The sequence below is a fragment of the Haematobia irritans genome, chromosome 5 (assembly GCF_050003625.1).
Source record: "Haematobia irritans isolate KBUSLIRL chromosome 5, ASM5000362v1, whole genome shotgun sequence".
Classification (NCBI taxonomy): Eukaryota; Metazoa; Arthropoda; class Insecta; order Diptera; family Muscidae; genus Haematobia; species Haematobia irritans.
In genome coordinates, this window is record NC_134401.1 from 119886598 (window position 1) to 119912235 (window position 25638).

Below are 25638 nucleotides of genomic sequence, written 5' to 3' on the forward strand. Positions count from 1 at the left end.
ATGGGGTGTATCGTTCCATGTTTTGGTATAGCCCCCATAAAGACCGATCTCTATATACAATTTGCCTGAAATTGGAAATTTATAGGTATTGTAGGACCACAAATACGTGTGCCAAAAAATGTGAGTATCGGTCCATATTTTGGTATAGCCCCCATATAGACCGATTTCCCGATTTTACTTCTAGGCTTATAGAAACCGCAGTTTTTATTCAATTTACCTGAAATTGGAAATCGAGAGGTACATTATAACCGTGAAGAGGTGTGCCAAAAATGAGGAGCATCGGTCCATGTTTTGGTATGGTCCCCATATAAACCGACTTCCCGATTTGGGGTCTTGGGCTTATAGAAACCGTAGTTTTTATCCAATTTGCCTGAAATTGAAAAGCTAGAGGTACTTGAGGACCATCAAAAGGTGTGCCGAAAATGGTGCGTATCGTTCCATGTTTTGGTATAGCCCCCATATAGACCGATCTCCCGATTTTACATCTTGGGTTTATAGAATCCGTAGTTTATATACAATTAGCATGAAATTGGAAAATTATAGGTATTTTAGGATCATAAAGAGGTATGCCACAAATGGTGAGTATCGGTCCATGTTTTGGTATAGCCCCGATATAGACCGATATCCCGATTTAACTCCTTGGGTTTCTAGAAACCGTAGTTTTTATCCGATTTGCCTAAAATTGTAAATATTCTGGTATTTTAGGCTCACAAAAACGTGTATCGGATTAAATTTTTATCGGTCCATTTGGTAATGCCTCCATATAGACCGACTTCACTTCTTGAGGGTATAGAAGGCGCACTGATCATCAACATTGCTTGAAACTCAATGTAAAATTTCCAGTTTTTATTTCACGGATGAAAATCTACAGATTTAAGATTTCAAATCAAGACGTTATTTTATTATTTTCTTACACACTTACAAGAGATGTTAATGATTCCTCTAATATTATAAATGCAGAATCCAGGACTATATCAGACCTCATAGGTGAAATCTTTAAATTTGTCTTCGGGAAGTATCCTCAAGTTCTCAAGCTCTCCTGAAAATTCAAAGGAAACCCTAATATTTGGTTCATATTACTGCTGTATATACTTGTTACATTTATAAAGGAAAAAAAAAAATACCATTAAAGGATTGTAGCCATATGAGAAGATGATGCACAGTGGTGGTGAAAAAATATTTCAATTTGGGAGAAATAATTCTCGTATGTAATTTTTATAGAAAATTAACATATAACACCCAAATTGAATCATCTCACCCGCACCCTAAAAATCGCTTTTGTAACATATAACCGAAACACATTGTGCTTCAAGCATATATATTTTCAGGATTGGTCCAAACAAAATATTTTTTGTATTGTTCAAACATATTATGTTGCTTTGTGTATATATTTTTAAGGCGCCAATTGGTTACTTCTATTATTTTATTTGCAGCTTACTCTCTAGGTCTCTCTTTCTAAACACATATATGTTTGTAGGCTATTTCTAAATTAATATATGTTTGCATCTAAGCTATTATATTTATAAACATTTTATGTCCCAAACATAATATGTTCTAACATATTAACATATATGTCCCAAACATTTTATGCTAGTTTATGAACATTATATGCTAGCACTTAAAAATATTGTGTTAAAAAATTTGAGTTCCAAATATATAATTTTTACACCCAAACAGTATTTTTCGTCCGTGCGGCCAGATTTTACTAAGGACTATGGAAATGTGTATTAGCCAACGAAACATATTTATAGTCAGATTTTTGAGATTGGTATATGGCATTTTCTTTTCATTAGCTCATTAATACAAATTCCTTAGTCTTCTTGTCCTACATCCTCAAAAAATCGCTTCTGTAACATATACCCCAAACACATTTTGCTTCAAGCATATATATTTTCAGGATTGGTTCAAGCAAAATATTGTTTGTAATGTTGAAACATATTATGCTTCTTTGTGTGTATATTTTTAAGGCGCCAATATGGCTTTATCTAAATTAATATATATTTGTATTCATATCTAAATTAATATATATCTAAATTAATATATATTTGCATTCAAACATATTATATTTACAAAAACGTTATGTCCCGAACATAATACGTTCTAACATATTAACATATATGTCGCAAGCATGTTGTGCTAGATTATGAACATTATATGCTTGCACTTAAAAAAATTGAGATCCAAAAATATATTTTTTATAACCAAACATATGAAAAACAGCCTTTTTCTAAGATTCGATAATATGTAAAAATTACTTTAATTTGAAATATTTTCCATATTTTTGACTAACATTGTGTGTCGTCCCGGGGCGTTAGCCGATTCAAATTTTAGATGTAGATTTTGTTGAAAAAAACTTGTATCCACAACGGTTCAGATTTAAATAAATTTATATGCGAATATGAAATTTTATATAGCTCCGTACAAATTTGACGAATGTCTGCTGATAATAAAAATCTACAATGTGGTGAAGGGTATTGTATAGTCGGCCACATTCAACTTTAGGCTATCCTTACTTGTTTTTAATTCAATTAAAGTTTTTGTTTGATAAAAAAATGCCGAGAAAGGCAATTGCTGTGTTAGTTGTTAGTAACTATCACAAAAGTTTTAATTGCATTTGTTTAACTCCAGCCCATACTTCAGATTCTGTTCCACTATAGACTGTTCCTGATATCTTACATCTGCTATTAGATTTGGAGTTTGTTCTCTGTGGTCAACTGGAATGGAAAACAAAATGGCTTTTATATTCAACTGGTCCTTTGCTCTCTTTTCTTTTAATTTGCGTCTACCCAAAATTGAATGCAAAGCAAAAATTGTTTATCTACACTTAGAGAAATATTAAATTGAAAAAAAAAAAAAAATGCTGTTAGGGTCTCCTTTGCAGCTTACACATGCAATTTTAAGGCCTCTCCCTCCAAGGAAAATTTTTATTGCCGATTTAAGTTTATTTTAGTTAATAAAAATTTGTTGATTTTTCTTCAATTTTGCCAAATGTGAGAAAATTTTTCTTGACTTAATTTTTTTGCTTTCTTTTAACACGCGAAATTAAACATGAGAAAAAAATGTTATACGAATGAAATACACAATTTTGCTAAATATGAAAATAGTTCATATTTTTCTAATATGGGTGAAGTTTGCTGAAACTATTCATAAGTTTCTCAAACGAGTAAAGTTTACTTACATTGTGTCTGTGTAAGCATTGCTTAAAAATAAACTTTGGAGAGTTAAGAAATTCAATTTGAAATAAAAACAAGAAAAAGAACATATATGAAATATAAAACATATATGAAATAGAGAAACATAAAATTTTAATATGCATTGAGGAAGTGAAAATAAAAGATCTTTTCTTTAAAAAGGCTTATAGTCTATCTAGAACTTCATATAGCGTTAAAGACATTTTAAATATTTTTTATTTCAATTTTTTCTCCCAAAAAAATGAAATTTTATTAAAAAATAGAAAAAAATATATTATTTTTATTAAATTTTCTTCAATTTGACAAAAATGTTATCTAAAATTTTCCAATATAAAGCTACATTTTCTTTCATGGTGGGTTCACTTTTTTCTGGGTGTGATATTTGAAATCTCTACATCTTTAATATATCTTACCAGGTATAGCGGAATCAATAACAACGTTCAAAAGCTTTGGAACTGGGTACGGTTTTCTTTCAGTGTAGATAACATAACCTACTCTTCAGAGGACTACTTCAGAGGACTACTTATCTGATAAAGCAAACATGCGTTTAGCAAACCTAAAACTGCAAAATTTTCAGTATTCATGTCATCAATTTGTATGAAAATCAAGTTATCCTTAATCTCTTGTAGGAAATTCGGTGAACTGTCTGAATGTATTCTGATAATTAGTTGATAGTTTTGCTGCAAGTAGAGGATGCTGATGAGGAATGTGGTAATTCCGAAACGTGCGTCCATCCAACCATATTGCAGTCTATAGGGCTTTGTCCAAATAAATTTGACAAACATTCTTTTCCTCTGTTGGTTAAGCTACACTTGTAGTTTAGTCAATGCATGGTTTTAAGCAGAAATCAAAAACAACCACAATGGGTAAAAAATAATATTAATAATAAAATAATTTCTGTCAAAATTAATGTCCTTTATTTCTATGAGATCATCGCCTATGGCTATACGGTCTATTTTGCATGCATCAAGAAAATGTAAATATCACATTGTTCTATTTATAGCAAATCTCGAAATGAAGGAGACTACAAATTAATCGGAAGTTTTTTTTAACATGTTCGTTCGTTTTAGTAGGTTAGATAAAATGGCCAACCCCTTATCCTATTAATTTGGATAAGGGATTGATATTTAAGATCCGCCTGGCATTAGCTTTACTTTTATTATATTTTTTGATCGTAGTCCCCAAACTGTGCCAAACTGGTTATTATAAGTTAGGACATTTGTTTGCATCCATAAAGAGAGGAGATATTTACTCAGGGTCACCCTCTGAGTCGATTTAGCGCAGGGATGGAAAATACAATTTTTAAGAAAGTACAAAAAAGTATTTTTTTCACTAAATTTCAACACAAATCCCATTGGAAGATTATTGTCAAGAGCTCCTTTAGACTGAATTTTAAAGAAAATAAAATTTGGTTTGTCAACTCCTTAATTTTAAATATTTTGTTTTTAGTTTTATATCCATTTACAACGACTACCATAGTATTGTAGTCACGATTGAACTTCATGGTACTTCATAAATTTTCTGTAGATAAATAAAAATAAATTTTTGACAATATTTTCTAAAAAAAATAATTTTTTTACAAAACTTACCATAGAAATAAAACTTTGACAAAATTTTTTATAGAAATAAAATTTTGACAAAATTTTTTATAGAAATAAAATTTTGACAAAATTTTCTATAGAAGCAAAACTTTGACAAAATTTTCTACAGAAATAAAATTTTGACAAAAAATTTCTATAGAAATAAAATTTTGACAAAATTTTCTATAGAAATAAAATTTTGACAAAATTTTCCATAGAAATAAAATTTTGACAAAATTTTTCATAGAAATAAAATTTTGGCAAAATTTTCTATAGAAATAAAATTTTTACAAAATTTTCTATAGAAATAAAATTTTGACAAAATTTTCTATAGAAATACAATTTTGACAAAAAAATGTTGACAAAATTTTCTATAGAAATAAAACTTTGACAAAATTTTCTATAGAAATAAAACTTTGACAAAATTTTCTACAGAAATAAAATTTTAACAAAAATTTCTATAGAAATAAAATTTTGACAAAATTTTCTATAGAAATAAAATTTTGACAAAATTTTCTATAGAAATAAAATTTTGACAAAATTTTCCATAGAAATAAAATTTTGACAAAATTTTTCATAGAAATAAAATTTTGGCAAAATTTTCTATAGAAATAAAATTTTGACAAAATTTTCTATAGAAATACAATTTTGACAAAAAAATGTTGACAAAATTTTCTATAGAAATAAAACTTTGACAAAATTTTCCATAGAAATAAAATTTTTAAAAATTTTTCTGTTGAAATATAATTTTGGCAAAAATTTCAATAGAAATAAAATTTTGACAAAATTTTCTATAGAATAAAATTTTGACAGAATTTTCGATAGAGATAAAATTTTGACAAAATTTCCTATAGAAATAAAATTTTGACAACATTTTCTAGAGAAATAAAATTTTGACAAAATTTTCTATAAAAATAAAATGTTGACAAAATTTTCTATAGAAATAAAATTTTCATAAAATTTTCTATAGAAATAAAATTTTGGCAAAAATTTCTATAGAAAAAAATTTTGACAAAATTTTGACAAAATTTTTTATAGAAATAATATTTTGACAAAATTTTCTATAGAAATACAATTTTGACAAAATTTCATATAGAAATAAAACTTTGACAATATTTTCTATTGAAATAAAATGTTGACAAAATTTTTTATAGAAATAAAACTTTGACAAAATTTTCAATAGAAATAAAATTTTGACAAAATTTTCTATACAAATAAAATTTGGCAAAATTTTCTATAGATATCAAATGTTGACAGAATTTTTGAAAAATACAATTTTGACAAAATTTCCTCTAGCAATAAAACTTTGACAAAATTTTCTATAGAAATAAAATTTTGATAACATTTTCTATAGAAATAAAATTTTGACAAAATTTTCACCAGAAATAAAATGTTGACAAAATTTTCTATAGAAATAAAACTTTGACAAAATTTTCCATAGAAATAAAATTTTTAAAAATGTGTCTGTTGAAATAAAATTTTGACAACATTTTCAATAGAAATAAAATTTTGACAAAATTTTCTATAGAATAAAATTTTGACAACATTTTCTAGAGAAATAAAATTTTGATAAAATTTTCTATAGAAATAAAATTTTGGCAAAAATTTCTATAGAAAAAAATTTTGACAAAATTTTTTATAGAAATAACATTTTGACAAAATTTTCTATAGAAATACAATTTTGACAAAATTTCATATAGAAATAAAACTTTGACAATATTTTCTATTGAAATAAAATGTTGACAAAATTTTTTATAGAAATAAAACTTTGACAAAACTTTTTGATAAAATTTTCTATAGAAATAAAATTTTGACAAAATTTTCACCAGAAATAAAATTTTGACAAAATTTTCTATAGAAATAAAATTTTGACAAAATTTTCTATAGAAATAAAATTTTGACAAAATTTTCTATAGAAATAAAATTTTGACAAAATTTTCAATAGAAATACATTTTTGATAAAATTTTCAATAGAAGTAAATTTTTGATAAATTTTTTTTATAGAAAATTTGTATCAGATTTTTTTATAGAAAATTCTCCCAAAGAAAAATGTTGACAACATTTTCTGTAGAAATAAAATTTTGATGAAACTTTCTGGAGAAATAAAATTTTGTCAAAACTTTATAAGAAATAAATTTTTGCAAAATAATATCGGAGGTTTCGACCGTGATTGTACTGCTTATTTTAATACGCGATCGATAACTTCTTGTCTACAAAGTGTTCGTGTGGAAGCGTAATATAGAAACACACGCTTTTTTCGACTAAAACATTCTTGAAATTCAATATTTCAATTTGACTATGGCTTTTAAAAAATCGAGATTTTTTCCCACATGAACTTTTGTGTTTTTCCAAAATTGTAAAAGACTATTAGCAAATAAGTTTGTTAAAGACTTTCTCGAAATAATAAAATATTTGGTCAAAACTATAATGTCTACATAAAAGGTACTAAATCGTTCTAGGGTGTACTACGGTACTAACTAGGGTGAAAATGTATTGCAAAATGTGCTATAGTACTGCATTTTCCATTCCCGATTTAGCGATGCCTGACTCCGTCCGTCTGTCTGTGAAAACATTTTTGTAATCAATCGAGTCAAATTTGGAAAAAGTGTTGTTCCACCAAGACAACGCACCGTGCCACAAGTCATTGAGAACGATGGCAAAAATTCATGAATTGGGCTTCGAATTGCTTCTCCACCTACCGTATTCTCCAGATCTGCCCCCAGCGACTTTTTCTTGTTCTCAGACCATCCTTTTGAGGTCTGAGAACAAGCAGGGAAAAAAATTGGCTGCAATGAAGAGGTGATCGCCGAAACTGAGACCTATTTTGAGGCAAAACCGAAGGAGTACTACCAAAATGGAAGGTCGTTACAATCGTTGTATCGCTCTTGAAGGGAACTATGTTGAATAATAAAAACGAATTTTGACAAAAAAATGTGTTTTTCTTTGTTGGACCGGGGACTTATCAGCCAACCTGTTATATGTGCTCAGAAGCCAGAGTTTTACCTTGATTTGCTTGAAATTTTGCACAAACAAAACACTTGGCCGTATATTCAAGTGCGCAAAATTTGATTGAAATCGGTTCAGATATAGATATAGCTTTCGCCCGATTTAGACTCATATGACCATAGAGAGAGCAGTGCAATTGGTACTATAATCAAGTGTGCTAAATTTGATTGAAATCGCTTCAGATTTAGATATAGCTCCCATATAAATCTTTCGCCCGATTTACACTCATATGACCACAGTGGTTAATCTTTTACTCCGATTTGGTTGAAGTTTTGCACAGGGAGCAGAATTAACATTCTGACTGTCCGTACCAAATTTGGTTGAAATCGGTTCAGATTTAGATATAGCTCCCATATATATGTTTTTCTGATTTCGACAAAAATGGTCAAAATACCAAAATTTTCCTTGCAAAATCGCCACTGCTTACTCGAAAACTTGTAAAAATGATTCCAATTTTTCTATACTTCTAATACATATCTATGGACCGATAAATCATAAATACACTTTTGCGAAGTTGCCTCATACATAAGATTCGGCCCGGCCGAACTTACGGCCGTATATACTTGTTTTTTATAAACTTTTTTCTCCACTGTTTTTTTTTTTTTTTTTGTTTCTCTCTAAATGTTTCATTTGTTTTATTGTATTATTGAAATCTTTAGTGTCTTTATATGTTGCCACTTTCTATTTTGTTTTTTTTTTTTTTCATTTCATGTCGATGAATGAATACGTCAAATATTTGGTTTAGAATGAAAGCAAAAGCAACGTCAATATCAAAAGCACCTAAAAGAATTGAGCAGCACGTTCTAACGACCAAAACTAACAAGCGTCAAGGGGATCATCGTGGCCCAAATGCCTCCTTTCCCCATACTTCTACCCTTTCAGCAATCATTTTTGTTAACAGAGTTTGTTTTTTTTTCTCGTTGATATTTTCACATTGAACCATTTGGGTTTTGTTTGGTATTACTGGTATACCTATTTATCCTGTTGGCGTTGTTTTGTAATCGACGGTGTCTGCGTGTGTGTGTGTGTATGTGTGCGCCACCACATAGACTCATCCAAGGACTGACTGATTTATCAATATTGATGTCCTTAGCCCAAGGCAAACACTTGTGTTATGCTTTTTAACCATAACAATTTTCGTTGGCCTTATTTCCTCGATTTTCGTTCATTCATTCCCCGTGGCCCTGACTCTTATGTGCTTGCCTCCAGTGGTATGGGTTTTGAAAGTGTTGCTTTTTTTGCCGTATTCTATTTGTTGTTCTTGCTGAGGCAGTTGTTGTTGATATTTACTGGTTGTACTTGGCAATTTTTGTTGTTGTTGTTATTCATTTTTATACCCACCACCATAGGATGGGGGGTATATTAACTTTGTCATTCCGTTTGTAACACATCGAAATATTGCTCTAAGACCCCATAAAGTATATATATTCTGGGTCGTGGTGAAATTCTGAGTCGATCTGAGCATGTCCGTCCGTCCGTCCGTCCGTCCGTCCGTCTGTTGAAATCACGCTGACTTCCGAACGAAACAAGCTATCGACTTGAAACTTGGCACAAGTAGTTGTTATTGATGTAGGTCGGATGGTATTGCAAATGGGCCATATCGGTCCACTTTTACGTATAGCCCCCATATAAACGGACCCCAAAATTTGGCTTGCGAGGCCTCTAAGAGAAGCAAATTTCATCCGATCCGGCTGAAATTTGGTACATGGTGTTAGTATATGGTCTCTAACAACCATGCAAAAATTGGTCCACATCGGTCCATAATTATATATAGCCCCCATATAAACCGATCCCCCGATTTGGCTTGCGAGGCCCCTAAGAGAAGCAAATTTCATCCGATCCGGCTGAAATTTGGTACATGGTGTTAGTATATGGTCTCTAACAATCATGCAAAAATTGGTCCACATCGGTTCATAATTATATATAGCCCCCATATAAACCGATCCCCCGATTTTGCTTGCGAGGCCCCTAAGAGAAGCAAATTTCATCCGATCCGGCTGAAATTTGGTACATGGTGTCAGTATATGGTCTCTAAGAACCATGCAAAAATTGGTCCACATCGGTCCTTAATTATATATAGCCCCCATATAAACCGATCCCCCGATTTGGCTTGCGAGGTCTCTAAGAGAAGCAAATTTCATCCGATCCGGTTGAAATTTGGTACATGGTGTTGGTATATGGTCTCGAACAACCATGCAAAAATTGGTCCACATCGGTCTATAATTATATAATTATATATCATCCGATCCGGCTGAAATTTGGTACGTGATGTTAGTATATGGTCTCTAACAACCATGCAAAAATTGGTCCACATCGGTTCATAATTATATATAGCCCCCATATAAACCGATCACCAGATTTGACCTCCGGAACCTCTTGGAAGACCAAAATTCATCTGATTCAGTTGAAATTTGGTGCGAGGTGTTAATATATGGCCTCAAACTCCCATGCAAAAATTGGTCGATATCGGTCCATAATTATATATAGGCCCCATATAAACCGATCCCCAGATTTGACCTCCAGAGCCCCTTGGAAGAGCAAAATTCTTCCCATTCGGTTGAAATTTGGTACGTGATGTTAGTATATGGTATCCAACAACCATGCAGGAATAAGAAGTTTTAAGATACCACAACCCAAGTAATTCGATTGTGGATGACAGTCTTTCGTAGAAGTTTCTACGCAATCCATGGTGGTGGGTACATAAGATTCGGCCTGGCCGAACTTGCGGCCGTATATACTTGTTATCAATGTTGATGGTCTTTGTTATGTGGGTGGTGATGACAGAGTGAGTGAGAGAGCGAGAGAGAGAAAAAGTGAAAGAATAAAGGAAATTACCTGCTCTCGAATAATGTTGGCCTTAGTGTAACCAAAAATGTTGGCATTGACGTTGGTTACATTAAGGTTTGTTTTTTTTTTGTTGGTTTGGTTTTTTATTTGGGCCAAAAAAGATCTACCAAATCGAAAAACATATTGCCATACAATGTCTCTCAAAAATGCTTTTGTCTCGACTCTTTACTGGTACATATGCGGGAACAAGGATTTTGTGTTTTAGATGTCAGCATAACGAAATATTAATACACATATTCAGAGAAAACAAGTAAGGAAAGTCTAAAGTCGAGCGGGGCCGACTATATTATACCCTTCACCACTTTGTAAGTCCACATTTTCGATACCATATCAAATCCGTCCAATATGTTGGATGTTATATGAATCCATACACATATATTCTGTATATCTGAGCAGATCTGTACAGAGTTCTGCAATACTTATAGATTTTACATTTAAGTCGGCTAATGCGCTGAGGTGGAACACAATGTTAGTAAAAAATATAGGAAACATTTAAATATGAACCAATTTTGAGGCAACTTCGCAAAAGTGTATTTATGATTTATCGGTCGATAGATGTGTAATAGAGTAGTAGGAAAATTTGAGTCATTTTGATAAGTTTTCGACTTAGCAGTGGCGATTTGATAAGGAAAATGTAGGTATTTCGGCCAGTTTTGCCTAAATAGGAAAAACATATATATGGAATCTATATCGAAATCTGAACCGATTGCAATCAAATTGCACATGCATAGTTACTATGTTGAATCTACTCCCTGTGCAAAATTTCACGTAAATCGGATAACAACTTTGACCTCTGTGGTCATATGACGGAAAATCGGGCGAAAGATATATATGGGAGCTATATCAAAATCTGAACCGATTTCAACCAAAATAAACACGCATATGCAGAACCTTAATTCTACTGCCTGTGCAAAGTTTCAAGTTCAATTCTACTTCCTCTGCAAAATTTCACGTAAATCAGAGTAGCACTTTTGCCTCTGTGGACATATTAGTCCAAATCGGGTGAATGATATATATGGGAGCTATATCTAAATCTGAACCGATTTCAACTAAATTTTGCACAATTAACGATACTATAAAACGTACTCCTTGTGCAAAATTTCAAGCAACTCAGGGCAAAACTCTGGCTTTTGAGGCCATATAAATCCAAATCGGACGAAAGATATATATGGGAGCTATATCTAAATCGGAACCGATTTTGACCAAATTAAGCACACTCAACGATACTATTAAACGTACTTGTTGTGCAAAATTTGAAGCAAATCAGGGCAAAACTCTGGCTTTTGGGCCATATAAGTCCAAATCGGTCGAAAGATATATATGGGAGCTATATCTAAATCTGAACCGATTTCAACTAAATTTGGCACAATTAACGATACTATTAAACGTACCCCTTGTGCAAAATTTGAAGCAAATCAGGGCAAAACTCTGGCTTTTGGGGCCATATAAGTCCAAATCGGACGAAAGATATATATGGGAGCTATATATAAATCTGAACCGATTTAGTTGATATTTGGCAGTTTTTACGGGACTGACAAAACATTCAGATGTACAAAATTTGAAGAACGTCGGTTCATAAATACGTGAATTATGATCAAATCGGTGATAACTATATATGGCAGCTATATCTAAATCTGAACCGATTTTTTCCAAAACCAATAGCGATTGTCTCTGTCCCAAGAAACGGCCCTATACCAAATTTGAGGACGATCGGACTTAAACTGCGACGTGTACTTTGTGCACAAAATTACATATACAGACGGACGGACGGACAGACAGACAGACAGACAGACATCGTTAAATCGACTCAGAATTTAATTCTAAGCCGATCGGTATACTAAAAGATGGGTCTATGACAATTATTTCTTGGCGTTACATACAAATGCACAAACTTATTATACCCTGTACCACAGTAGTGGTGAAGGGTATAAAAAGTGAACCTTCCAAAGCACTAAAGCCAACTTAACTGTATTTTAGTTCATGCAATTTATTAGTTTTAGTTTAAATTTATATAAATTCTGTAAGAGGATCCGGAGGCGTCTAGCGCTGTAAACGTGAAGTAACACCGTAGTTTTGTCAGAATCTAATATCGCCCCAGAAGCCACAGTTTCACTTTGACTTGCTCAAAATTTTGCACAAGGAGTACAATTAGTAATATAGTCAAGTGTGTAAAATTTGGTGTACATCGGTTCAGATTTAGATATAGCTCCCATACAAATCTTCCGCCCAAGTTAGACTCATATGACTTCCGGAAAACAAATTTTCACTGTGAGACCAAATATTCACTCTGATTTAGGTTAAGTTAGATAAAAGTGGCAGCCCGATTAAGATTCAGGCTCACTTAGACTATTCAGTCCATTCTGATACCACATTAACTAAAAGTACCTATTACATATGGGCACTTCTAGTTTTAACCGCTGAACCTTCTCGATTATTTTCTTCTGTTGAACCAACCAGATTGTTCCAAAAACATTAGCAGACTGCTTAAGATAACGTTTTCCAAGTGCGCCAGTAATCTGAAGCTATATGCCCCTAAAATTTGCTTACGCCTTACACAAAATGCAGGACACTCACACAAGAGGTGTTTTATTGATTCCTTTTCCTCCGCATCATGACAGCTCATACAATAGTCATTATACTTCCCACCAATAGTTTTTGCAAAATCGCCTATCAGGCAGCGATCCGTTATAGCAGATATCAGGAGTCATATCTGGCGTCTCGAGAACACTAGCATATCTAGTGTGCGGTTTAAGTTTAAATGGGGCCATATTTGCTTGGTGTCGTTACAACCCTTGCAATTCTCCCATCGAACATTTGCCATCATGACAGCCTTCTCACCCAGTAAGAGCTTGCAGATAGCCAGAGGCATACCAACAGATTCTAGTTCCCCTGGAATATGTAAGGTAGTTCCTAGCCTTTTTAGCTCATCTGCTTCGATGTTCCCCGGTATGTTCCTATGGCCAGCCACCCATATTAGGTGAATATTGTGCTGCTCAGCCATCTCATTGAGAGATTTGCGGCAGTCGATGGCCGTTTTCGAGTTGAGGAACACAGAGTCCAAGGATTTTATTGCAGGCTGACTGTCTGAGTATATATTAATGCCAATATTGCTTGGAGCATTACTTCTCAGCCAATTCACCACTTCTCATATTGCTAATATTTCAGCCTGAAAAACACTACAGTGATCAGGTAATCTTTTCGCTATTCGAAGTTCCAGATCTTTAGAATATACTCCGAAACCCACTTGGCCATCCAATTTGGATCCATCAGTGTAGAAATCTTGGATCCATCAGTGTAGAAATCTTTTATTCCCCGGGGTCCGTGTACACCACGCCTCACTGTTGGGAATTAGAGTCTCAAACTTATTGTCGAAAAGTGGTCTCGCCAAAGTGTAATACACTACGTTAGGCACATCTGACATTATTTTGAGGACCGAACTGTGACCGTTACTTTTTTCCGACCACAGCGATAGCTCGGGCAACCGCACAGCCGTTGTTGCAGCTGACTGTTTGGCCAAAATGTCTAAAGGCAATAGATGCAGTATGACATTAAGGGAATTTGTTCCTGTCTTGCTGAATGCACCTGAGATACACAAGCACGCTGCAGTTTGTCTAAACTTGTTGGCTGGTGAAGTGCCGGCCACCAGACTACAACACCATATAGCATTATAGGTCTAACCACTGCCGTGTATAGCCAATGCACAATTTTTGGTTTTAGTCCCCACTTTTTCCCTATTGCCTTTATGCACGAGTATAAAGCTACCGTTGCTTTCCTCGCCCTTTCTTCAATATTAAGCTTAAAGTTCAGCTTCCTCTCTGATTTACTTGAAATTTTGCACATTTGTAGAATTAACATTTTTACGGTGCATACGGTGAATTTGGTATTCAATTAATTCATTTTATTCATCCAAAATTTCATAGGTTTACAAATAGTATTAAAGACTATTTTTGAGATTTTATCTATAAGATATTGCAACAAATAAATACTATATTTAAATTTTTATACCCTCCATCATAGGATGGGGGTATATTAACTTTGTCATTCCGTTTGTAACACATCGAAATATTGCTCTAAGACCCCATAAAGTATATATTCTGGATCGTGGTGAAATTCTGAGTCGATCTAAGCATGTCCGTCCGTCCGTCCGTCTGTTGAAATCACGCTAACTTCCGAACGAAGCAAGCTATCGACTTGAAACTTGGCACAAGTAGTTGTTATCGGTGTAGGTCGGACGGTATTGAAAATGGGCCATATCGGCCCACTTTTACGTATAGCCCCCATATAAAGGGACCCTCAGATTTGGCTTGTGGAGCCTCTAACAGAAGCATATTTCATCCGATCCGGCTGAAATTTGATACATGATGTTGGTATATGGTATCTAACAACCATGCAAAAATTGGTCCACATCGATCCATAATTATATATAGCCCCCATATAAACCGATCTTCAGATTTGGCTTGCGGAGCCTAAAAGAGAAGCAAATTTCATCCGATCCGGCTGAAATTTGGTACATGGTGTTGGTATATGGTCTTTAACAATCATGCAAAAATTGGTCCACATCGGTCCATAATTATATATAGCCCCCATATAAACCGATCCCCAGATTTGGCTTGCGGAGCCTCAAAGAGAAGCAAATTTCATCCGATCCGGCTGAAATTTGGTACATGGTGTTGGTATATGGTCTCTAACAACCATGCAAAAATTGGTCCACATCGGTCCATAATTATATATATCCCACATATAAACCGATCCCCATATTTGGCTTGCGAAGTCACCAAGAGAAGCAAATTTCATCCAATCCGGTTGTAATTTGGAACATGTTGTTAGTATATGATCTTTAACAAGCGTGCCAGAATTGGTCCATATCGGTCCATAATTATATATAGCCCCCATATAAAACATTCTCCAGATTTGACGTCCGGAGCCTCTTGGAAGAGCAAAATTCATCCGATCCGGTTCAAATTAGGCACGTGGTGTTAGTATATGGTCGCTAACAACCATACCAAAATTGGTCCAATCACACAAAAATGTGTCCATATCAGTTCATAATCATGGTTGCCACTGGAGCCAAAAATAATCTACCAAAATTTTATTTCTATAGAAAATTTTGTCAAAATTTTATTTCTATAGAAAATTTTGTCAACATTTTATTTCTAGAGAAAATTTTGTTAAAATTTTATTCGGTTCATAATAAAATTTTCATCATTGTCAAAATTTTATTTCTATAAAAAATTTTGTTCAAATTTTATTCGGTTCATAATCATGGTTGCCACTCGAACCAAAAATAATCTACCAAGATTTTATTTCTATAGAAAATTTTGTCAAAATGTATTTCTATAGAAAATTTTGTTAAAATTTTATTTCTGTAGAAATTATTGTCAAAATTTTCTTTCTATAGAAAATTTTGTGAAAATTTTTTTTTCTATAGACAATTTTGTGAAAATTTTATTTCTGTAGAAAATTTTGTTAAAATTTTATTTCTGTAGAAAATTTTGTCAAAATTTTATGTCTATTTTGTCAAACTGAATTATATACGCATTGGATCGATCTTTTTTTGATTTAATATACCGCGTATGGACTTACATACAATTTAGAAGATGGTGTTAGGAGTTTTTAAGATACCTTGCCATCGGCAAGCGTTACCGCAACTTAAGTAATTCGATTGTGGATGGCAGTGTTTAGATGAAGTTTCTACGCAATCCATGATGGAGGGTACATAAGCTTCGGCCTGGCCGAACTTATGGCCGTATATACTTGTTGCTAACTTATTTAATATATTATATATTTATTGAATTAAATTAGATTTTGTAGGCAAAAGTGGGGAAAACAAAATTAATTTAAATTACAGAGAAGGGTTCAAGAATTAGCGTAATTAGAGTAAAGGTGAATATATATAAATTATTTTAAAAAGAAAAATAATTTATTATATACCATTTACTCAAAGCTTGGTGATGTCATAGTTTGCAGTAGGAATTACTATAATTCTAAACAATCTCTCATTACATCGTAAGGAGAGTCTATTATTTTGTTGAAGAAATTGATACTTTGTCTATCTAAGTGTTCTTTAAAAAAGTTCGTATCCTGTTTCATTATGTAGATGAAAAGTTGAATATCTCCATGATTTGTTGTTTATCAATTTCAAACATTTGTTTTGAATGATTTGCAGCTTTTTCATGTGGCTTTTGGCAGCATTATGCCATACAGGGTCAGGGTAGGACATAATCGGCCTTATTACGGTGAATTTGATTGAAATCGATTCAGATTTGGATATAGCTCCCATATAACAGGTTGGCTTATAAGCCCCCGGTATAACAAAGAAAAACACATTATTTTTTTGTCAAAATTCTTTTTATACCCTCGACCATAGGATGGGGGTATATTAACATTGTCATTCCGTTTGTAACACATCGAAATATTGCTCTAAGACCTCATAAAGAATATATATTCTGGGTCGTGGTGAAATTCTGAGTCGATCTGAGCATGTCCGAACGTCCGTCCGTCCGTCTGTTGAAATCACGCTAACTTCCGAACGAAACAAGCTATCGACTTGAAACTTGGCACAAATAGTTGTTATTGATGTAGGTCGGATGGCATTGCAAATGGGCCATATCGGTCCACTTTTACGTATAGCCCCCATATAAACGGACCCCAAAATTTGGCTTGCGATTGCTCTAAGAGAAGCAAATTTCATCCGATCCGGCTGAAATTTGGTACATGGTGTTAGTATATGGTCTCTAACAACCATGCAAAAATTGGTCCACATCGGTCCATAATTATATATAGCCCCCATATAAACCGATCCCCCGATTTGGCTTGCGAGGCCTCTAAGAAAATCAAATTTCATCCGATCCGGCTGAAATTTGGTACATGGTGTTAGTATATGGTATCTAACAACCATGCAAAAATTGGTCCACATCGGTCCATAATTATATATAGCCCCCATATAAACCGATCCCCCGATTTGGTTTGCGAGGCCTCTAAGAGAGGCCTCCGGAGCCTCTTGGAAGACCAAAATTCATCTGATTCACTTGAAATTTGGTACGTGGTGATTATATAAGTCCTCAAACTCCCATGCAAAAATTGGTCAATATCGGTCAATAATTATATATAGGCCCCATATAAACCGATCCCCAGATTTGACCTCCAGAGCCCCTTGGAAGAGCAAAATTCTTCCCATTCGGTTGAAATTTGGTACGTGATGTTAGTATATGGTATCCAACAACCATGCAGGACTTGGTTCCTATCAGTCCATAATTATATATAGCTCCCATATAAACCGATCCCCAGATTTGACCTCCGGTGCCTTTTCGAGAAGCAAAATTCATCCCATCTGCTTGAAATTTGGTACGTGGTGGTAGTATATGATATTTAACAACCATGCCAAAAGTGATCCATATCAGTCCATAACCATATATAGCCCCCATATAAACCGATCCCGAGATTTGGTTTTGGAGTCTCTTGGAGGAGCAAATTTCATCCGAGTGAGTTAAAATTTTTTACATTGTGCTAGTATATGGTCGTTAACAACCATGTCCATATAGGTCCATATCGGTCTATAGTTATATATAGCCCTAAGATAAATCGATCCCCAATCACACAAAAATTGGTCCATATCAAGTTCATAATTGTGTATAGCCCCCATATAAGCGACCCCCAATATTTCAATTCTGACTCTCTAATTACCGTGCAAATGTCCATATTGATTCGTAATTATTTGTAGACTTACATATACATAACTTTTTTGTCTAATATGTTCCATGTATGGACTAAATCACAATTTACAAAACGATGTTAAGAAGTTTTAAGATACCACAACCCAATTAATTCGATTGTGGATGACAGTCTTTCGTAGAAGTTTCTACGCAATCCATGGTGGAGGGTACATAAGATTCGGCCTGGCCGAACTTACGGCCGTATATACTTGTTATTATTCAACATAGTTCCCTTCAAGAGCGATACAACGATTATAACAACCTTCCAATTTTTGATACCATTTTGGTAGTACTCCTTCGGTTTTGCCTTAAAATAGGCCGCAGTTTCGGCGATCACCTCTTCATTGCAGCCAAATTTTTTCCCTGTGAGCATCCTTTTGAGGTCTGAGACAAAAGAAAAAGTCGCTGGGGGCCAGATCTGGAGAATACGGTGGGTGGGGAAGCAAGTCGAAGCCCAATTCATGAATTTTTGCCATCGTTCTCAATGACTTGTGGCACGGTGCGTTGTCTTGGTGGAACAACACTTTTTTCTTCTTCATATGGGGCCGTTTTGCCGCGATTTCGACCTTCAAACGCTCCAATAACGCCATATAATAGTCATTGTTGATGGTTTTTCCCTTCTCAAGATAATCGATAAAAATTATTCCATGCGCATCCCAAAAAACAGAGGCCATTACATTGCCAGCGGACTTTTGAGTCTTTCCACGCTTCGGAGACGGTTCGCCGGTCGCTGTCCACTCAGCCGACTGTCGATTGGACTCAGGAGTGTAGTAATGGAGCCATGTTTCATCCTTTGTCACATATCGACGGAAAAACTCGGGTGTATTACGAGTTAACAGCTGCAAACCCCGCTCAGAATCATCAATACGTTGGTGTTTTTGGTTAAATGTGAGCTCGCGCGGCACCCATTTTGCACAGAGCTTCCGCATATCCAAATATTGATGAATGATATGACCAACACAGTCCTTTGATATCTTTAAGGCCTCTGCTATCTCGATCAACTTTATTTTACGGTCATTCAAAATCATTTTCGGGCGTCCACTGCGTTCACCGTCCTCCGTGCTCATTTCACCACGTTTGAATTTTGCATACCAATCAATTATTGTTGATTTCCTTGGGGCAGAGTCCGGAAACTCATTATCAAGCCAAGTTTTTGCTTCCACCGTATTTTTTTCCCTTCAGAAAACAGTATTTTATCAAAACACGAAATTCCTTTTTTTTCATTTTTTTCACAATAATAAAAGTTGCTTCACAAAAGCCGCTCTATCTCACAAACTAATTGACTTACAAACGTCAAATTTTGACACGAATCATTTGAAGGTTGGTACTATATAAAAATAATATGCATTTAATACTACCGACGCCATCTATGTGTCAGACCGGGGACTTATCAGCCAACCTGTTAGAAACCGTAGTTTGCATCCAATTTGTCTGAAATTGAAAATCTATAGGTATGTTAGGTGTGCTGAAAAGGTGTGCTAAAAATGGTGAGTATCGGTTCATGTTTTGGTATAGCCCCCCTATAGACCGATCTTCCGATTGTACTTCTTGGGCTTATAGAAATCGTAGTTTTTTTCCAATATTCCTCACATTGAAAATCTATAGGTATTTTAGGACTATAAAAAGGTATGCCGAAAATTGTGAGTATCGGTCCATGTTTTAATATAGCCCCCATATAGACCGATCTCCAGATTTTACTTCTCGGACTTATAGAAAGCGTAGTTTTTATCCAATTTGCCTGAAATTTTAAATCTAGAGATATTATAGGACCACAAAGAGGTGTGCCGAAAATGGTGAGTATCGGCCAATGTTTTAGTATAGCCCCCATATAGACCGATCTCCCGATTTTACTTCTTAGGCTTATAAAACCGCAGTTTTTATCCAATTTGCCTGAAATTTGAAATCTAGAGATATTAAAGGACCACAAAAAGGTGTGCCGAAAATGATGAGTATCGGTCAATGTTTTAGTATAGCCCCATATCGACCGATCTCCCGATTTTACTTTTCGGAGTTATAGAAACCGTAGTTTCCATCCAATTTGCCTGAAATTGGATATCTAGAGGTATTTTTGAACTGAAAGAGGTTTGCCAAAAATGGTGATTATCGGTCCATGTTTTGGTATAGCCCCTATATAGACAGATCTCCCGATTTTACTTTTTGGGCTTATAGAAACCGCAGTTTTTATCCAATTTGCCTGAAATTGGAAATCTAGAGGTGTTTTTGAACCAGAAAGAGATTTGGCAAAAATGGTGAGTATCGGTCCATGTTTTGGTATAGCCCCTATATAGACCGATCTCCCGATTTTACTTTTTGGGCTTATAGAAACCGTAGTTTTTATCCAATTTGCCTCAAATTGGAAATCTAGAGGTATTTTAGAACCACAAAGAGGTTTGCTAAAAATGGTGAGTATCGGTCCATGTTTTGGTATAGCCCCCATATAGACCGATTTGCCAATTTTACTTCTTGGGCTTTTAGAAACCGTAGTTTTTATCCAATTTGCCTCAAATTGGAAATCTAGAGGTATTTTAGAACCATAGGGAGGTGTGCCACAAAAGGTGGGTATCGGTCCATGTTTTGGTATAGTCCCCATTTAGACCGATCTCCTGATTTTACTTCTTGGGCTTATAGAAACCGTAGTTTTCATCCAATTTGCCTGAAATTTGAAATCTAAAGACATTTTAGGACCACAAAGAGGTGTGTCGAAAATAGTGAGTATCGATCAATGTTTTAGTATAGGCCCATATCGACCGATCTCCCGAGTTTACTTTTTGGGCTTTACATTTATCTTCGGGAAGTGTACTGGTTGAACTGCTTTTATTAAGAGAATATCTGCCATCAAACCCCCTGAAATTTGAAAGGAAACTATTATATTTGATTCGTGGTGGTGGGTATTTAAGATTCGTCCCGGATGAATTTACTGCTGTATATACTTGTTTAAAACTTAATTAAGACTTTAATTGGAAAAAAAATTTTTCTGCGTACGGCCTCAAATATCCATAAAAAAAGTACCCAAGTTCCTACAGTTTTTATACCCTTCACCACTACTGTGGTACAGGGTATAATAAGTTTGTGCATTTTTATGTAACGCCAAGAAGGAGTAATCATAGACCAACCTTTTAGTATACGGATCGGCTTAGAATTAAATTCTGAGTCGATTTAGCGATGTCCGTCTGTCTGTATGTCTGTCTGTCTGTCCGTCTGTCTGTCTGTTGGTGTATTTTTGTGTGCAAAGTACAACTCGCAGTTTTAGTCCGATTGACCTAAAATTTGGTATAGGGTCCTGTTTCGGCTCAAAGACGATCCCTACTGATTTTGGAAAAAATCGGTTCAGATTTAGATATAGCTCCGATTTAGTTGAAATTTTGCATAGGGAATAGAATTAGCATAGTAAATATGCGTGCCAAATTTGGTTGAAATCGGTTCAGATTTGGATATATCTCCCATATATAGCTTTCGTCCGATTTGCACTCATATGACCACAGAGGCCAATTTTTAACACCGATTTAGTAGAAATTTTGCACAGGGAGTAGAATTAGCATTGTAGCTATGTGTGCCAAATTTGGTTGACATCGGTTCAGATTTAGATATAGCTCCCATATATATGTTTTTCTGATTTCGACAAAAATGGTCAAAATACCAACATTTTCCTTGTAAAATCGCCACTGCTTAGTCGAAAAACTGTAAAAATGACTCTAATTTTCCTAAACTTTTAATACATATATATCGAGCGATAAATGATAAATAAACTTTTGCGAAGTTTCCTTAAAAATACTTCAGATTTAAATGTTTTCCATATTATACCCACCACCATAGGATGGGGGGTATATTAACTTTGTCATTCCGTTTGTAACACATCGAAATATTGCTCTAAGACCCCATAAAGTATATATATTCTGGGTCGTGGTGAAATTCTGAGTCGATCTGAGCATGTCCGTCCGTCCGTCTGTTGAAATCACGCTAACTTCCGAACGAAACAAGCTATCGACTTGAAACTTGGCACAAGTAGTTGTTAGTGATGTAGGTCGGATGGTATTGCAAATGGACCATATCGGTTCACTTTTACGTATAGCCCACATATAAACGGACCCCAAAATTTGGCTTGCGAGGCCTCTAAGAGTAGCAAATTTCATCCGATCCGGCTGAAATTTGGTACATGGTGTTAGTATATGGTCTCTAACAACCATGCAAAAATTGGTCCACATCGGTCCATAATTATATATAGCCCCCATATAAACCGATCCCCCGATTTGGCTTGCGAGGCCCCTAAGAGAAGCAAATTTCATCCGATCCGGCTGAAATTTGGTACATGGTGTCAGTATATGGTCTTTAACAACCATGCACAAATTGGTCCACATCGGTGCATAATTATATATAGCCCCCATATAAACCGATCCCCCGATTTGGCTTGCGAGGCCGCTAAGAAAAGCAAATTTCATCCGATCCGACTGAAGTTTTGTACGTGATGTTAATATATGGTCTATAACAACCATGCAAAAATTGGTCCACATCGGTTCATAATTATATATAGCCCCCATATAAACCGATCACCAGATTTGACCTCCGGAACCTCTTGGAAGACCAAAATGCATCTGATTCAGTTGAAATTTGGTATGTGGTGTTAATATATGGCCACAAACTCCCATGCAAAAATTGGTCGATATCGGTCCATAATTATATATAGGCCCCATATAAACCGATCCCCAGATTTGACCTCCAGAGCCCCTTGGAAGAGCAATATTCTTGCCATTCGGTTGAAATTTGGTACGTGATGTTAGTATATGGTATCCAACAACCATGCAGGAATTGGTTCATATCAGTCCATAATTATATATAGCCCCCATATAAACCGATCCCCAGATTTTACCTCCAGTGCCTTTTGGAGAAGCAAAATTCATCCGATCTGGTTGAAATTTGGTACGTGGTGGTAGTATATGATATTTAACAACCATGCCAAAAAGGGGTCCATATCAGTCCATAATCATATATAGCCCTCCATATAAACCGATCCCGAGATTTGGTTTTGGAGCCCCTTGGAGGAGTAAATTTCATCCGAGTCAGTTGAAATTTGGTACATTGTGTTAGTATATGATCGTCTATAGTTATATATAGCCCTCAGATAAATCGATCCCCAATCACACAAAAATTTGTCCATATCAAGTTCATAATTGTTTATAGCCCCCATATAAGCGACCCTCATATTTCAATTCTGGCTCTCTAAGTACCGTGCAAAAGTCCATATCGATTCGTAATTATTTGTAGACTTACCTATACATAACTTTTTTGTCTAATATATACCATGTATGGACTAAATCACAGTCTTTCGTAGAAGTTTCTACGCAATCCATGGTGGTGGGTACATAAGATTCGGCCTGGCCGAACTTGCGGCCGTATGTACTTGTTTTTTTTTACTAAAATTGTGTTCCACCCTAGTGCATTAGCCAACTTAAATTTTGAGTCTATAGATTTTGTAAAAGTCTATCAAATTCTGTCCAAATCGAGTGATATTTAAATGTATGTATTTGGGACAAATCTTTATATATAGCACCCAACATGTGATATGGTATCGAAAATTTAGACCTACAAAGTGGTGCAGGGTATAATATAGTCGGCCCCGCCCGACTTTAAACTTTCCTTACTTGTTTTTTATAGAACTGAATTTGCACCAGTTTTTATGCGTTTTTTATACGTTTTATTTAAATATTTTTAAAAATTTATTTTACAGCTAACATATTAAAATTAAATATTTATGTAATTATTATAACTAATAAAATAATACAATGTTTCTAAAATTTCCCAAATTGATCGTCTTTAATCCAAGTTTTCTCTCAAGATTTTTTACAAAATTAATATTTCAAAATACATTAAAATTTTTAATAAAATATTTTAACCCGTCTTTTGTTTTCATTTTAGCTCCACATATTCGTCCTGAACTTAAGGTGAGTAAATAAATGAAACTATAATTCTAAGAACTTTATAAACGAAAATCGTAAAATTTTAAATGTTTCCTCTCTGGCTTTAAGGCATATTGTTTGCCACACCAAAATGTGAATACAATTTTTGTGGTATATTTGTCCGATTTTCAAATCTCTACCACTTTGAAAAACATGAAGTGAACGTAAATGAAAAAAAAGTATATATACAATAACATTAAATTCTTTTGTATACGATATTTGCCATTCGTTTCGTTGTTTAAATCATTGTTTGTTGCATTGGCTCTTTGTTTGTTAATAGTTTTCGGGTTGATCCATATTGCCCTGTGGCATGTTTGTGACTCAAGTGTGGGGCGTTTACAATTGGCGTCAATGTGGTTTCTAACAATGAAAAGCTGTCCTAACACCAACACCGCATACAAAATCCATATACGTTAATATATGGTGGTGTGTGTGTGTGTGAATCTAAAAGTTCATAAATCCTTAGATCCGTGTATGGTAAAATTTCACACATACTCAAAAGTCATTGTTATAATTCTTTTTTTTTTCCTATTTGTTTTTCATACCAGTAAGAGTATTTCCTTTTTTTCCTATCCATTGAAGCATATCAATGTTACTCGATATTCGACAGCATTCAGTCAGTAACGGAATTTAGAGTTATGCCTTGGTTACATGGTGGTGGGTGGGTATGTCTGTGTGTCGCTCCATATGCTTCAAATCGATATAAGGCCTGAAGTAAAATTTGGGAATATGTTGAAGTTTTAGGCCTTATCACGGATTCTTATTTTTGGAAAATAAGGCTTTGCTCATTGTTATTAATTGTTCGAAATAAATTTTTAATTAAACATTTTTCACCACTTTCTTAAGTCTTTCGAGTTCGATTCAAAAGCTAATTGTATCAATTACTTTTTTAATTAAAAATTTTAATATTTTTAATTATTAACTTAATTAACTTGAAAATGTTTCCATCTTGATTAAAAAGTTAATTATATCAATTAACCCTCTAATGCCGTAATTTTTTTGCCAGCTGATTAAATTTTCAATGTTAACGACACAAACGCAAGAGAACTAAGCAAAAAAATGTATACGGTAAAATTCACCATATGCTGCAAAGCCTCTTGAATAGTTTCAAATAAGTTTTCTTTTTATTTTGCCCACTTTTGTTGACTTGGGCATTAGAGGGTTAATTTATTAATTGAAAAATGTCTCAACTTCAATCCACTTTTTAATTGGAGATATTTTGGTGATATTTAGTTTTCTGTGCAGAATACAGATTGTGATAACCGTATTTATTGCCAATTTATATTTGGCAAGAAAACAACATTTTTGCAGCAAATATTTTCAATTTTCATCATTCAAAATAACATTTTGT

General features: G+C 34.2%; 1 protein-coding gene across 2 annotated transcripts in view; it reads left to right on the forward strand.

Moving 5' to 3' along the window:
* Hs3st-A (Heparan sulfate 3-O sulfotransferase-A) overlaps positions 1-25638 on the forward strand; it is a 291348-nt gene that overhangs the window by 104542 nt on the left and 161168 nt on the right. For both annotated transcript variants that reach the window (XM_075311929.1, XM_075311930.1), the window contains exon 4: positions 24247-24272. The gene's annotated coding sequence lies outside the window, so the exon portion shown is untranslated. The remainder of the gene's footprint in view (positions 1-24246; positions 24273-25638) is intronic.